General features: G+C 41.1%; 1 non-coding gene across 1 annotated transcript; it reads right to left on the bottom strand.

The window, feature by feature from the left end:
• Positions 1-8,291: 8,291 nt before the first annotated feature.
• TRNAL-UAG (transfer RNA leucine (anticodon UAG)) lies at positions 8,292-8,371 on the bottom strand. Its single transcript has one exon. It is a non-coding gene; the product is annotated as a tRNA-Leu (tRNA).
• Positions 8,372-13,125: the final 4,754 nt, after the last annotated feature.

The following is a 13,125-nucleotide window of genomic DNA, read 5'->3' as shown; positions in this document are numbered from 1 at the left end:
GCGCCGAGGCGACTGAAGACGCTTCTCTGCTCGGACTCCGTTCTTTGGGGACGTCGGCAGAGAAATCCAAAAATAGAAGAGCGGGCTGAGCTCGTTGGCTGAAGACGATGGAGCGCGAGCCGAGCTCGTCCGGTCAGAGAGGACCGCTAACTCATAGCCGATGGAGCACGAGCCGAGCTCGTCCGGTCAGAGAGGACCGCTAACTCATATTCGGGGAGCACAAGCCGAGCTCGACGGTGGAAGCCGATGGAGCACGAGCCGAGCTCGTCCGGTCAGAGAGGACCGCTAACTCATATTCGGGGAGCACGAGCCGAGCTCGACGGTGGAAGCCGATGGAGCACGAGCCGAGCTCGTCCGGTCAGAGAGGACCGCTAACTCATAGCCGATGGAGCACGAGCCGAGCTCGTCCGGTCAGAGAGGACCGCTAACTCATAGCCGATGGAGTACGAGCCGAGCTCGACGGTGGAAGCCGATGGAGCACGAGCCGAGCTCGTCCGGTCAGAGAGGACCGCTAACTCATATTCGGGGAGCACGAGCCGAGCTCGACGGTGGAAGCCGATGGAGCACGAGCCGAGCTCGTCCGGTCAGAGAGGACCGCTAACTCATAGCCGATGGAGCACGAGCCGAGCTCGTCCGGTCAGAGAGGACCGCTAACTCATATTCGGGGAGCACGAGCCGAGCTCGACGGTGGAAGCCGATGGAGCACGAGCCGAGCTCGTCCGGTCAGAGAGGACCGCTAACTCATATTCGGGGAGCATGAGCCGAGCTCAACGGTGGAAGCCGATGGAGCACGAGCCGAGCTCGTCCGGTCAGAGAGGACCGCTAACTCATAGCCGATGGAGCACGAGCCGAGCTCGTCCGGTCAGAGAGGACCGCTAACTCATAGCCGATGGAGCACGAGCCGAGCTCGTCCGGTCAGAGAGGACCGCTAACTCATCTCCCGATGTCTCGGGCCGTCCCGACAGATCAGGGCATCCCGTTGCGGCAGGGCATCCCAATATATTGGGGCATCCTGACGTCTCAGGGCATCCTGACCGTGGTCAGGGTAGGAGAACGAGCCGAGCTCGTTGGCTAACCTGAAAATAGATAAAATATTGAATTTATTTGAAGCCAAAGTGGCGTCCTGTACCTTTTGGAGATATTTTGATAGCTCTCGAGCTTCGAAGTCCCTCAGGACTTGGTTCGGCACCGGCCTTCTTTGGCTTGATTTTTTAGGTGTTTTGCGCTCGGGTTTCTGAGCTCGGTCTGCATGAGCTCGACGGGGGCTTCAATGATGGCGACGCTCTGAAAGGGGAGCAATGTCGCGGGCGCCGTCCCAAGGACTTACGCCCGTAAGGAGGGAGTACATGCTGGTTTCTTGCTTGCTGCCGGAAGACAGAAGACTTGGAAGGATAATGGGATTTAATGGGGCTGTACCTTTTGTCACAGAGGCTTACAATCCCATTTTAAAGCTCCATAACTTTCCTTCTCCAGACCTCAGCTTTTATTTCTCTTTCCCCCCAACTCGTTGACGTGAGACTTGGACTACTACTTTGTTAGATGTATGCCCTAGAAGCCAATTTGGCTGACACATTGTTGATTCTAGGGACATAATTTTGTACTTGACTATTTATTATTGAATAAATAAAAGGCATCTTTTCATTCATATTGTTTATGTGTCTATGAATCGTCCAAGAAATTAATAAGATGATGATACATATTCTCAAGAGTTGAGAATTTGAGCCATGTATCATTGGTGATTAATTTCTAAATGCTCCTGATCAATGGATCATCACGAGGACGGTGATCGATCCGATCAGTGCACAGATTACTTTCCTTCTGGATGGACGAGACTTGAGTCCACAGTGTAGGGACACTGAAGTGATAGTGCAGGTGCTTGTTAGAGAACAAGGGTACTGAGCGTGACCAAGACAAGAAGTCACTTGGATGTCTATCCACTCGTCAGTGACTTGCTTGATGTTGCAGTAGTGTGACTGGTCCTTTGACCTGCGGTGCTTCGGCTACTCACAGTGAGGTTATTGTAGTTTGACTGCACACATACATGGTCTCTAGCCATATGGGTCCATGCAGTATAGATTGGCTGCAGTAGGTTCACTGTAGGAGTAGGGTATGCACCTATAAGGAATCTATCGACCTTGATAGAAAAGGAGTGATCCTATGTGATTTGTTAGACTGAGTTCTAAGACCTTGGCCAGGGCAGTAATATAAAGTGAAAAAGAGTTTTCCACTATCGAACTCAAGTCGAACAAATCTTGACATATGACAGACGATGGGGTTTGACGAGTTGTCCATGACCTCCGTCCTGTAGGGATCCACGATAGTAGGACTGTATCACACGTTAACTGCACCTAGAGGTTCATCATTCCATTCTGTTGGGTAGCCACTACATGCTGCTAGGTGTCACTGGTGGATGGTGGGACTCATAGGGATCATCTTGATGATCGATAAACCCTAATGAGTTGAGTTGGAATCGTTCCAACCCATTGAAAGGAGTTTTCAATGATATAGTGATAGAGATCACAATATATCTCACTACCAGTCAGAATAGAACCTATGGGGTCACACACACTAGAAGTATTGACCGATCCGATGGTTGAAAAGTGATTATGAATCACGAGTAATCAATTTGATTGATAAAGAAGTTGAAGAAGGAAAGGGGATTAATTAATTGGACTTGAAACAAGAGTCCTACTTCGGGTAGGATTCCTAGAGTCCTAATTGGATTAGGACTGGGAATCCTAGTTGGAGTAGGACTGGAATTCCTACTTGGAATAGGATTCCTAAAATCCTAATGAGATTAGGAGTTTTGAATTAAAATTGGATTCCTACTTGGAGTAGGATTCCTAGAAATCCTAATTGGATTAGGACTTCGAATTCAAATAGAGTCCTAATTGGATTAGGACTAAAATTAAACAAATCCTAATTGGATTAGGATTCCTTAAGTCTAAATTAATTAATAATCTAATGAATCAACATGACTCCTAATTGGATTAGGATTGAAGAGTTCAATTGAGTCATGGTTCATTCAAGTCCTAATTGGATTAGGACTAGCATAGATTGAACCCAATTTGGCTAATCCTAATTGGATTGGGATCAAACCAAAAGAGAGGCACCCAATCCTCTTTAGAAGAGGATTAGGGCATCACAAGAAGGAGGGATCACGCCCCTCCTCCTCTCCTTGTGTGCGGCATGAAGAAGGGCCGGCGCCCTCCCTCTTTGGAAAATCATCTAGGGCTCCTACTTTGGAGGAGCCCTTGATGCTTATAAAAAGGACCATGAGGCCGACGCCCTAGATGATTGGAATCCTCTTCCTCTTGTGCCGTGGCCACCCTCTTCCTCTCTTAGTTGCAGCCGCAAGCAAGGGGAGAAGCTCTCCAAGTGTTGGCGGCCTCCTCCCCTTCCCTTCCTTCATCCAGCGCAAGCAACAGAAGAAGGCTGCGTAGGGGCTCATCTTCTTCCTTCTTCTTCTTCCTCCTCTCAAGCACTTTCAAGAGTTGAAAGAAAGAGAGGAGATCAGCCATCAAAGCTATCTCTGCAAGGGAGCTAGCACCCCGGTGAGATAGAGAGCTTGGATCGGATCCTACTTCGTGTGGATACCCGTAGAGGCCGGACGTTTGAACGGCTTCAAGCGAACCCTCTTCCAAAAACCACGAATTCAGATTTGCGTGATCATCTACCCGCGCAAGGTGAAGATTTGATCTTCCTATTAGTTTTAAAAGTTTTAATTCTTACCTAATTACGAAAGGTCTCGAAACAACGTTCATGCGATCCCGTGCATGCCGATTCCGCTGCCATCTGAAAAATTTTTGAAATATCAGCGGCATGGGCGGGTTCCCAACATACTTCTCACTGGTTGCCCCCACATACGTCGTTGCAGCGGGAGCCATGCCTGATTCGAGATGGCTCGGGAGTCAGGAGAAAGTTTCTTCCTCTGCTTCACATGATTCCGTGGAGGCGGCACAGGAGGGGCCTCCACTTGTTGCAGGCTTTGGGCTGCAAATAGCTAGCGCTTGGACTTGCTGCACAAGCGCATCGAAGTGCTCGAGTTGGACTTGTGGAACTTGATCTACCGGAGATCTTAATGGTGAATTTTGGACTGAGCGTTTGGGACTTGGAGCATGATACTCGAAGGGGAAACCCGCTTGTAGGGGGCTCCGGTTGAACTGGAGCCGGAGGAGGCGGTGCCGTTGGGATGCCCCTGGGTTGCAAGCTTTGGACAGCGGTAGCCAAGGCTTGCACTTGTTGCACCAGGGCATCAAACTGCTCCGGCCGAACTTGATGAACTGACTCAGCCGGAGGTGGTGAGTTCCGGACGGAATGCTCAGGACTGGGTGGAGGACGTCGAGAGGCATTGGAAGCCCCTTTGCTTCTTAGCTTCATGGCAGCGAACTCGGGCCCTTCCTCTAGCGCCAACTGTTGCTGGAAATTGGACCCGGGGGCCGCCGCGAAGCCGGGGAAGGAGGAGCTCCGCTGCTACAGGGGGCGGACGGCGGTGCGCCGGCTGGCTGCGTCCTCCGCTGCGGGGGGGTGTGCAAGTCCTGCAAGGAAAACCGGTGGCCGGGCTCCCCGGCGCCGGCCCTCCGATGCCTAAGTCAGAGGGGACAAGTATGTCGAGAGAGCAGGGAAGAGAGTATATGGAGAAGACAGCAAGAACATTTGGATAAGATAAAGAAGACGAAGAGGATGATGTCCTCAATTGCGTCTGTGCTTCCCGGTGGGTTCAGTCCCGGGGATCTGTTTCCGTTTTTTGTTGTCCTCCTTCCCTTTTCCCCCCAGGTTTCCTTTTATAGGAGGATTTTTGTTACCTGGGAGGTGACAGGAGGTTTGTCCTGTTTTGTAATAATTGGGCACGATTTGGCCCATTAATGGCGTAATGGAGAACGGGACCGGATCAGACCGGAATCAGGGAGTTGTCACGGTCGATCGGACCTGTTGGAGTGGTTGAACCGCCGGCTGTGGTGGGCCTGGGGTCCGTGGATGGTAAGTGCATTTATTACCGAATGAACCGGCGGTCAGGGAGAGCCATACGTTCTGATGGTTCAGTGATCCGGAGATCGTCTTGGGCCGTGTTCATTAAATGACTGAGTGCATCGGAGACTTGAGAGAGTCTCGTGCATTAATGGCAGGTCGTGCCGAATACCTGCGAAGATCTTATGCCTTGATGGCTTGGAGATAGTGGCAGGTTATAGTGGAGTTGTCAGGTCCCTTAGAGGGTTAGGTGGAAATTGGATATTTGGCTAAGGCATGGGCTCGGCCTGCTGTGCTCGGCCTTCTGGTCTCGGCCTTCTGGTCTCGGCTCTCTGGTCTCGGCCTTCTGGTCTCGGCCTTCTGGTCTCGGCCTTCTGGTCTCGGCTCTCTGGTCTCGGCTCTCTGGTCTATGAGCTCGAGAGCGGAAGAGCTCGATCACTTAGGATGAGCTCGAGAGCGGAAGAGCCCGATCACTTAGGATGAGCTCGAGAGCGGAAGAGCCCGATCACTTAGGATGAGCTCGAGAGCGGAAGAGCTCCATCACTTAGGATGAGCTCGAGCTTGCTGATGGATTTGGGTGCTATAATTACATTTGTGGGGTGGTCCATTTTTCCACCAACAGTTATAAATGTAGTCCAAGCATGGTGGGTCCCGTAATGGAGAGAACTCAAGGTAGAGATGCACCCCTTTAGTTTCTTATTGTTGAGTATTATAGTTTTAACAAACCTTTGCTAATTCACATATTATATAATTCAATCAACTACAGATATTCAAGACAGAGCCAACTTCATATTTCCAATAAATTGAGCTCGTAAAATATCATCGTTTACATTATGGTAGATAGCCCTCCCTAATAGCTAACAACATCAAGTAGATAGCAAGTTACTTCCTTTGCAAATGGCTTCTTACTGTCCGCGTCCATTACATAGGTTTGGGTTGTATGTTTTGTGTGAAAAAATAATTGATGATCTTCTTATGCCACATCGACCATCGGATCGCACCATGCATAGATCTCGAAGCACTTTGAACTTCATCCATTCTCTTGTATAGATCTTGAAGTGATTGTTGTGCGATTTGTCGGTGGATTCACACAACGAAGGTGAATCTTTCTTTTGCAAGAAAGATACATCTCCAATCCTTGTTACATTAGCAGCATGTTGAATAGGTCTTTGGTCCAACGGTTGCATCCCTGTTGTATCATTCGCTCTTGAGATGTCTTGATTTTAATCCCTAATATTGTTGACACAATGTTACCTTATCTCTCAAAAATGTAAAAAATATCTCAAACCCATCCCATAAATAAATAAAGCCTGAAAATATTATGCACTTTAGTTTGACATTTGTTTTGCTTGATTTGTTTTTTAATATTATTTAATTTTATGAAAATACAAAAGGAAAGTTACTTGATGGATCAAAGGGGATAAGGAAAAAATATTATATTATGAATGCAAGCCAATGTAAGTGCTGATTGAGTGTTTTTCTCCTTAAATAATGTCAATATTTTGGAGCATCTCCCACCCCTCCAATCTCTCCAGTGATGGATGTTAACCCCTTGGCAATTGCTCAAGTTTGTAAATATTTTCATTAAATACAAGGCAGATTATTTGTTAAATTCTCACTCCTTTTAGCAAGAAAAATATAAAACTGCAATATCTAAAATAAGAATATATACATATCAAATTATATACATAATAGAAAAATGTTGTAATTCATCCAAACGAAAGACTGTAGTCATCCATGCATCTATTATGTCTGCGGTATATGCCGAGCATCAGTGGCATAGTGAAATAGTTGCTAATATGGCTTATTTCTTAGTAATGCCTAAACATTATAAAGCGCTAATTTAAGAAAGCAAAGACGTCGTTCTAATTGTAGGAACGAGGGCAATGATAGGAAATACAAATGTCAATACCATTTCTATAGTGTATACCTGATTGAACAACCATCAAGGCATACATCATGGTAGACTATTAACTTGATTTGGTATATATTAAATAATAAATTTTAAAATAAATGAAACAAGCACATAAAATATTAATAAAAAAGAAAAGTTGATTCATTTGATTGAAATAGGTGAATTGAATTTGAAAGAAAGAAGAAGCCATTCTGATTGCTAATTTGAGGGCAATAAGAGAAAAATATATGCAATTGGAGTATATCTAGAGTATTTATTAGGTGTATAGTAAATTACAAAATTATGAATTTGGTGTGCCTTTGCAGACATTGATTTTATATCTATTTTAAATATCATAACAAAATATTAATTAATATGATTTGTTATGTATTAATATTATATAAATAATATATGATAATATCACTTGATGTGCTCCTTAGCGAAGTACAAGATCTATTTGGTCTCTATTTTAAATATCATAATTAGAAAAATAAATTGATTTGGTATGTATTAAACAACCATCAAGGTATACTTGATTCGGTCCGTGTTAAATATTAAAAGACAAAAGTTGAATCCTTATATAGGAATAGGTCAACTAAATTCAACAAAAAGAAAAAGTCATTTTAACCGCTAGTTTGAGGGTAACAAGAGATTGTAATACAATTAGAGGATATCCTGACTATTTATTAAGTGTATAGTCAATTACCATTATTAATCTGGTCTGCTCCTCAGCAGACATCAGCTCGATTCCATGTCTATTTTAACTATCATATTGAAGTTTAAATAAAATAATTTGGTACACATTACATATTATATGAATAATAAATCCAATATGTTTTAATGCGATCTTAGATAAACTACAACCTTAATTTGGTATGTGTTGATATTTCAGCAAAAATTGATTTGGTATATATGATATTTATATTAAATTTCAGTCTCTTTGTTTTTTTTTTTGCTTAGGAAAAAGAAAGAGGGGGTGAGGAGAACCACATCCGCATAGCAACCCCCACTGGGCTCCTCCGAGAGAGTGTTCGATGTGGGTAGAATATTTTTTACTCATATCAACCCCCACTAAGCCTCTCCGAGAGAGTGTTCGATGTGGATAAAATATTTTTTCCTCATATCCTCCTCATTCATGGCAGAGCTAATGGCAGTTCGATGTGGATAAAATATTTTTTCCTCATATCCTCCACATCCGCATAGCAACCCCCACTGGGCTCCTCTGAGAGAGTGTTCGATGTGGGTAGAATATTTTTTACTCATATCAACCCCCACTAAGCCTCTCCGAGAGAGTGTTCGATGTGGATAAAATATTTTTTCCTCATATCCTCCTCATTCATGGCAGAGCTAATGGCAGTTCTATTTCCGTGTGAGTATGTCACACTGATATTTTTATACCAAAATTTTTAACCAATGAAAAAGAAAAAGTTGACAGCTGTGGGATTTGAACCCACGCCCTTCCGGACCAAAGCCTAAATCTGGCGCCTTAGACCACTCGGCCAAAGTGTCGCTAAGATGATAAGATCGAAATCATAATAAATTTATGATATGAGCTCTATCATTACCCTATCCCATTTATATCATTTTATTTCACTTTTATTTATAGAAGTCTTGCATATTTATACAAGCCTATAAACAGCACTGTTATTTTTTAATCTATTTTTTGTGCCATAGAAAATTATTTGCATGAACAGTTGAAGGCTATATTTGGTTTAGAAGGATCTAAGTGAAAGCATGGCCGACAAAATTTATAAAAAAGAGCATATTAAACCTTGTATTATTTTGAATTCCTTTCAAATAATTGAACTTTAAAAATCAAAGATAACCTGCTCTTAATATGTCTACTTTCCACTTAATATTATTATATACTAATTATTGTTTTTGTTGATTTTTTTTGTCTTTTTTCTTCCAAAAAAAGAGAAGGGTAACCCCGCACAGCTTTGATGGAAGTATACAAGAAAGGCCAAAAAGAGTAAGAAAGAATAGTGAAGGATAATTAGGAAAAAAAGGAGGCAAGAAGATAGGGGAGTTCAATTATTGCAAATTTGTTTGGATAGGCATTGCACTCAGGCCCCAGGGAGTAGCACATTAGTTTGAGAAAATTTTTATTATTTTTAAGTCAAAGCTTCCAATAAGTAGTGATGACAAGTTGGTCCGAAGTATACCTGAGACTTTCATTAATCCTTTATTTTATCAAACTGGTCTAGAGTGACCGCACAATTGGATGTTATTGATTTCTAAGCATTATAGCATGCAATTGGGATGCTCCCGGATCTCTAAGTGTTATTTGAAGAGTTGCAAAATAGGTTTAGAGAAGAAATAGTTGAAAAATAGACAAAAATTGATTCCAAAGAGGAACATCAAGTGGAGAGAATTAGTTATGCCTTTTGAGATTCTCCTCTATGAGAATCTTGTTGTCAATGGCCAGCTGCATGATTAATTTGACCATAAGAGGCATACATATTTTCAAAGTAGAGTGACCGAGACAACTGTTAACCCACTTAGTGAAGAAAGTTATAGTTGGAGGTATTAATAAAAGAATGGGATGTTTCTCGGTGTTGAAGATATTTGTTAGGGTCCTTAAAAAGTTTGAATCAGGAGAAACACTTTATAAGCTGAGACTAATCTTCAAGGTTATTTTTGAAAAAGTGGTTGCATACATTAATCAACGTGTGTGAGAAAGTAATATCCATTATGTAGTTCTTATTTCTGCAAATAATATATAATAGCAAGGGAGCTTGAAGGGAGAGTTTTTTAAGTTAGTCATCCTTCCAAAAAGTATTCCCCTCCTTCCCATCCCTAAATAGATTTATGTGTGTGTACTTCAATTCATTCCAAACGGGTATTCTTTGATGGTAGTATGTGCTAAAGATCAATTTTTTTAAGGTTGGATTGCATCCATCATAGGCCTTCATTCCAATTTCCCAAGAAATGTGAGAATCATATTTTGTAATTTTTTTGCCAATTAACATAGGTTGTGATGAACCTAAACAAAGACTAGAGCTAAAATTGTCAAATTTTGACTTGACAACAAGAATCTTGGTGTGGAAGTCTTTCTACAGTATGAAAGACACCATCAGAAGAAGATATATCATCCGATGGCAAAAGCTCATTGTTAAATGGATTTGATAGCAAAAAACATCAGAAGCACTAGATACAAAAATGCCTATTTGGAGCCAACTATTCCAAGTCCAAATCTATCAAATCCAATAACAATTAAATATTTTGACAGCATGGGCATTCACCATCAACAAAATAAGCACTTAGCTTTGATCAAATCTAGGAAGCTAAGGAATTGGACTTTGCCCAAGTTACTATCAAGACCAAACTAATGGTAGACTAGTTGCTATTTGAACCAATCCAACAATAGATTCTATCCGTCCAAAGGATTTTTTTTTGAAAAATGCCCTCAAGGCAAGAATTACATGTTTTAATTATTTTAGAACTTTGTTTTCGGATTTTATTTGAGCTTTAACGGCATCTGCTTGGCTCTATCAATATATCGGGCCTCTAGGGCATACAAATACCTCCCTATGTACCTAATTGTTCTATCAGTCAATCAATAAAAGTTTCTCTGAAGTATGCATTAACTCGTGGTTGCTCTTAGATTTTCTTCGCATGGTGATTTCTACATAATTATTGTGGATTCTGAGGATTGGTAGTGCCAAGTTGAGAGATTTCCATTGTACTATTTTTAACTCTATAGAGTAGATTTTCTATTATCAGGTTCTAGAACGACCGAAGTGCCAATGTAAAACCCTATCGGTAGAATTGGTTATGTAGTTTGGTAGAGAGTACAAAGAAAGTATACAAAATCCACTTGTTTTACCAATATCATTTTATTTCCAATCTACAGATATAGCTCCATAACTCATAAAATTCTCACTCATACACGAGTATCAAAGAATTTCAAGAATTTGGTATGCATGTATGATTTTCCAAAGAAGTATTTACCACTTTCAAAAATGTAAGTTTGAAGTTATGCAACGGTTTCATAGGATTCTAATATTTTTGGCAAATATAATGATAGTCTACAGATGCATAGATACATGAGTTTGAAAGATGTGTTAAAGTTTCAACAGCAGGATAATCTCTTGCTTAATCCAATTTAAGTGTAAATTAAGAATATAAAGTAAATTATGAATTATAAGTATATATATTTATGGATATATAATTAAAAATTCTCTAGTTAGGTTGAGTAATTACCTTACAAAAGAAGGATTTTCTAGCTCAATCTCGCCGGCTTGTCTCGAGCATTAGCATTGCTATTAGAGAATTTGGAAGTTGGTCTCTCATGAAGGCCTCCTAGATTTGCCTCTTGCAAGGCAACCTTTTTAGAAGCCTGTTGATTAGTTTTTAGCACTATTACTTTGGAGAAGCATGAAAGGCTAAGGGTATTATCTTCTCAATGTATGAAATTTAAAGAGGGCCTTCTCTATTTTGCCTGGATGGTAATCCAACATGAATAATAATCCAAGAGCTTTACTGCACCACCAAGCCTGTACTTATGCTTAACCTAAATAACTAAGGATCTGAGCTCCTAGACAAACTCGTAGTGAAACAAAGTAAGCACCTAACTCCCTACTAGGGGAGTAGATCTCTCTCTTCCTTCCTCCTTCTAATTTAATGCACTTCCAAGGCATCAGGTTGCCCACCACAATTAGGCATGTTTTTGTAACAACAATCTAGAGAGAGAAAGAGATAGAGATCATGAAGGTGTAAATGAGTGGAGAGAGAAGGGGAGAGAGATAGAGCAACTGAGTGAAAATGTGTGGCAAACATTGGCAAGGAGTCGGTACGTAAGGGCGGGACACATGAGGCTATGTGGAGAATGGTGTGAAGTGAAAGAAGGGCACAATGCAATTGGCAGCCAAGGCTTGCAAGGGGAAGGGATGACCGGCATGGTCAAAAAAGAGAAACTTAGAGAGATGGGAGGTCAAGAGGGGTGTGAGGCAATGGGCATCTTAGAGAGAAAATAGAGGCACAATCTTTGTTTTAACAAAGGTGCAACCTCTATTTTTTGAAGAAGAGGGCACCACCTTATAAATGGACCCTAATAGAGGTTTGGGCCATAGGTAGATGTATTATATGCTCTCCCTCTTAATTAAATTTCAGCATCAAAATTATTATATATATTGAATTCTCAAATATTTTGAATTTAGGAAGTGCTTTGCCTCCTTTAATCCTTTAACTCCCATATGGTTTTCTTCTCAGAATGTTACTCCACAATATCTTGATCTAGAAAAGATACATAGTCTACCCTGAGTGCTTATGGTATATGACTACAAGATGCAAGTTTTTTACCCAACATAGCTAGGATCTAACCCATGCCTTCTTACCATTGATAGTGAAAGTCATTGTGAATAGGTGACAACTAACTTTATAGCTTCTTAACTAACCACTTTTCCAATAATTCAATTGAATCAACAATATAAGACTCAAGTTATCCCAAATCCTGGACTGCATAAATTCAGAAATACAAGATCACTCAAGACTCTGGTTCAGAAGCACATGATCTCCAATAATTCAATCAACTACTCATAGAACTATTAAATCTTTTCTACTATTTAATGCAAATTCGAGACCCCAAGAATTTTCTTTTACAATTATTAATTTAGTAGATAAGAAATTTAGAATTATTGTCATATAATGCCATATGAGGTGCACTCTGAAGGGTATTATGTGATCATTACTTTAGGCAAATTTCATGAAAATATATGCTAATTCCCTAAACATTTGCAATTGTTCCTCCACTTAATGATGGATGGCAATACAATTATTTTGTTTAGCTCCAAAGACTTTATGCAGTGTTGCCCAAAATTTAAGAAACAACCTAATCATTAGGTACACAAAACCTTATCCCAAATATTAAGAGTCCATCCCTATGGTCATGAAAATCTATTTATGGACAAACTAGCCTTGATCACTCCTTAGATCTTTTGCAATTTGGGTGAAGCTTTAGATCACTTAGAATGATTATTGTATGACATCTTCACAAGATGTACAAGTTATTAAAAGCAATGGATCTTGTTCATAGTGTCATTCATAAAATTATGTAACTTAAATGCTAGAGTCATGTTTTAGATCTAAAAGGATCATCATAAAATTTAAGTACTACTTTCAAACTTTTTGTTAATTCTTAACTATGACAACCAAGAGGCCGGTTTAATATGTGACCCTTTTTAAGATGAGACAAGCAGAAGAAATATATGGAAAGAAATCAGTAAACTAGATCTCTCAACTTATTCAATTCACTACAGTAA

This window comes from Phoenix dactylifera, chromosome 11, assembly GCF_051530095.1.
Source record: "Phoenix dactylifera cultivar Ajwa chromosome 11, Ajwa_hap1_PhDact_Kaust_v1.1, whole genome shotgun sequence".
NCBI lineage: Eukaryota > Viridiplantae > Streptophyta > Magnoliopsida > Arecales > Arecaceae > Phoenix > Phoenix dactylifera.
This window is presented reverse-complemented; position numbering and strand designations above follow the sequence as displayed.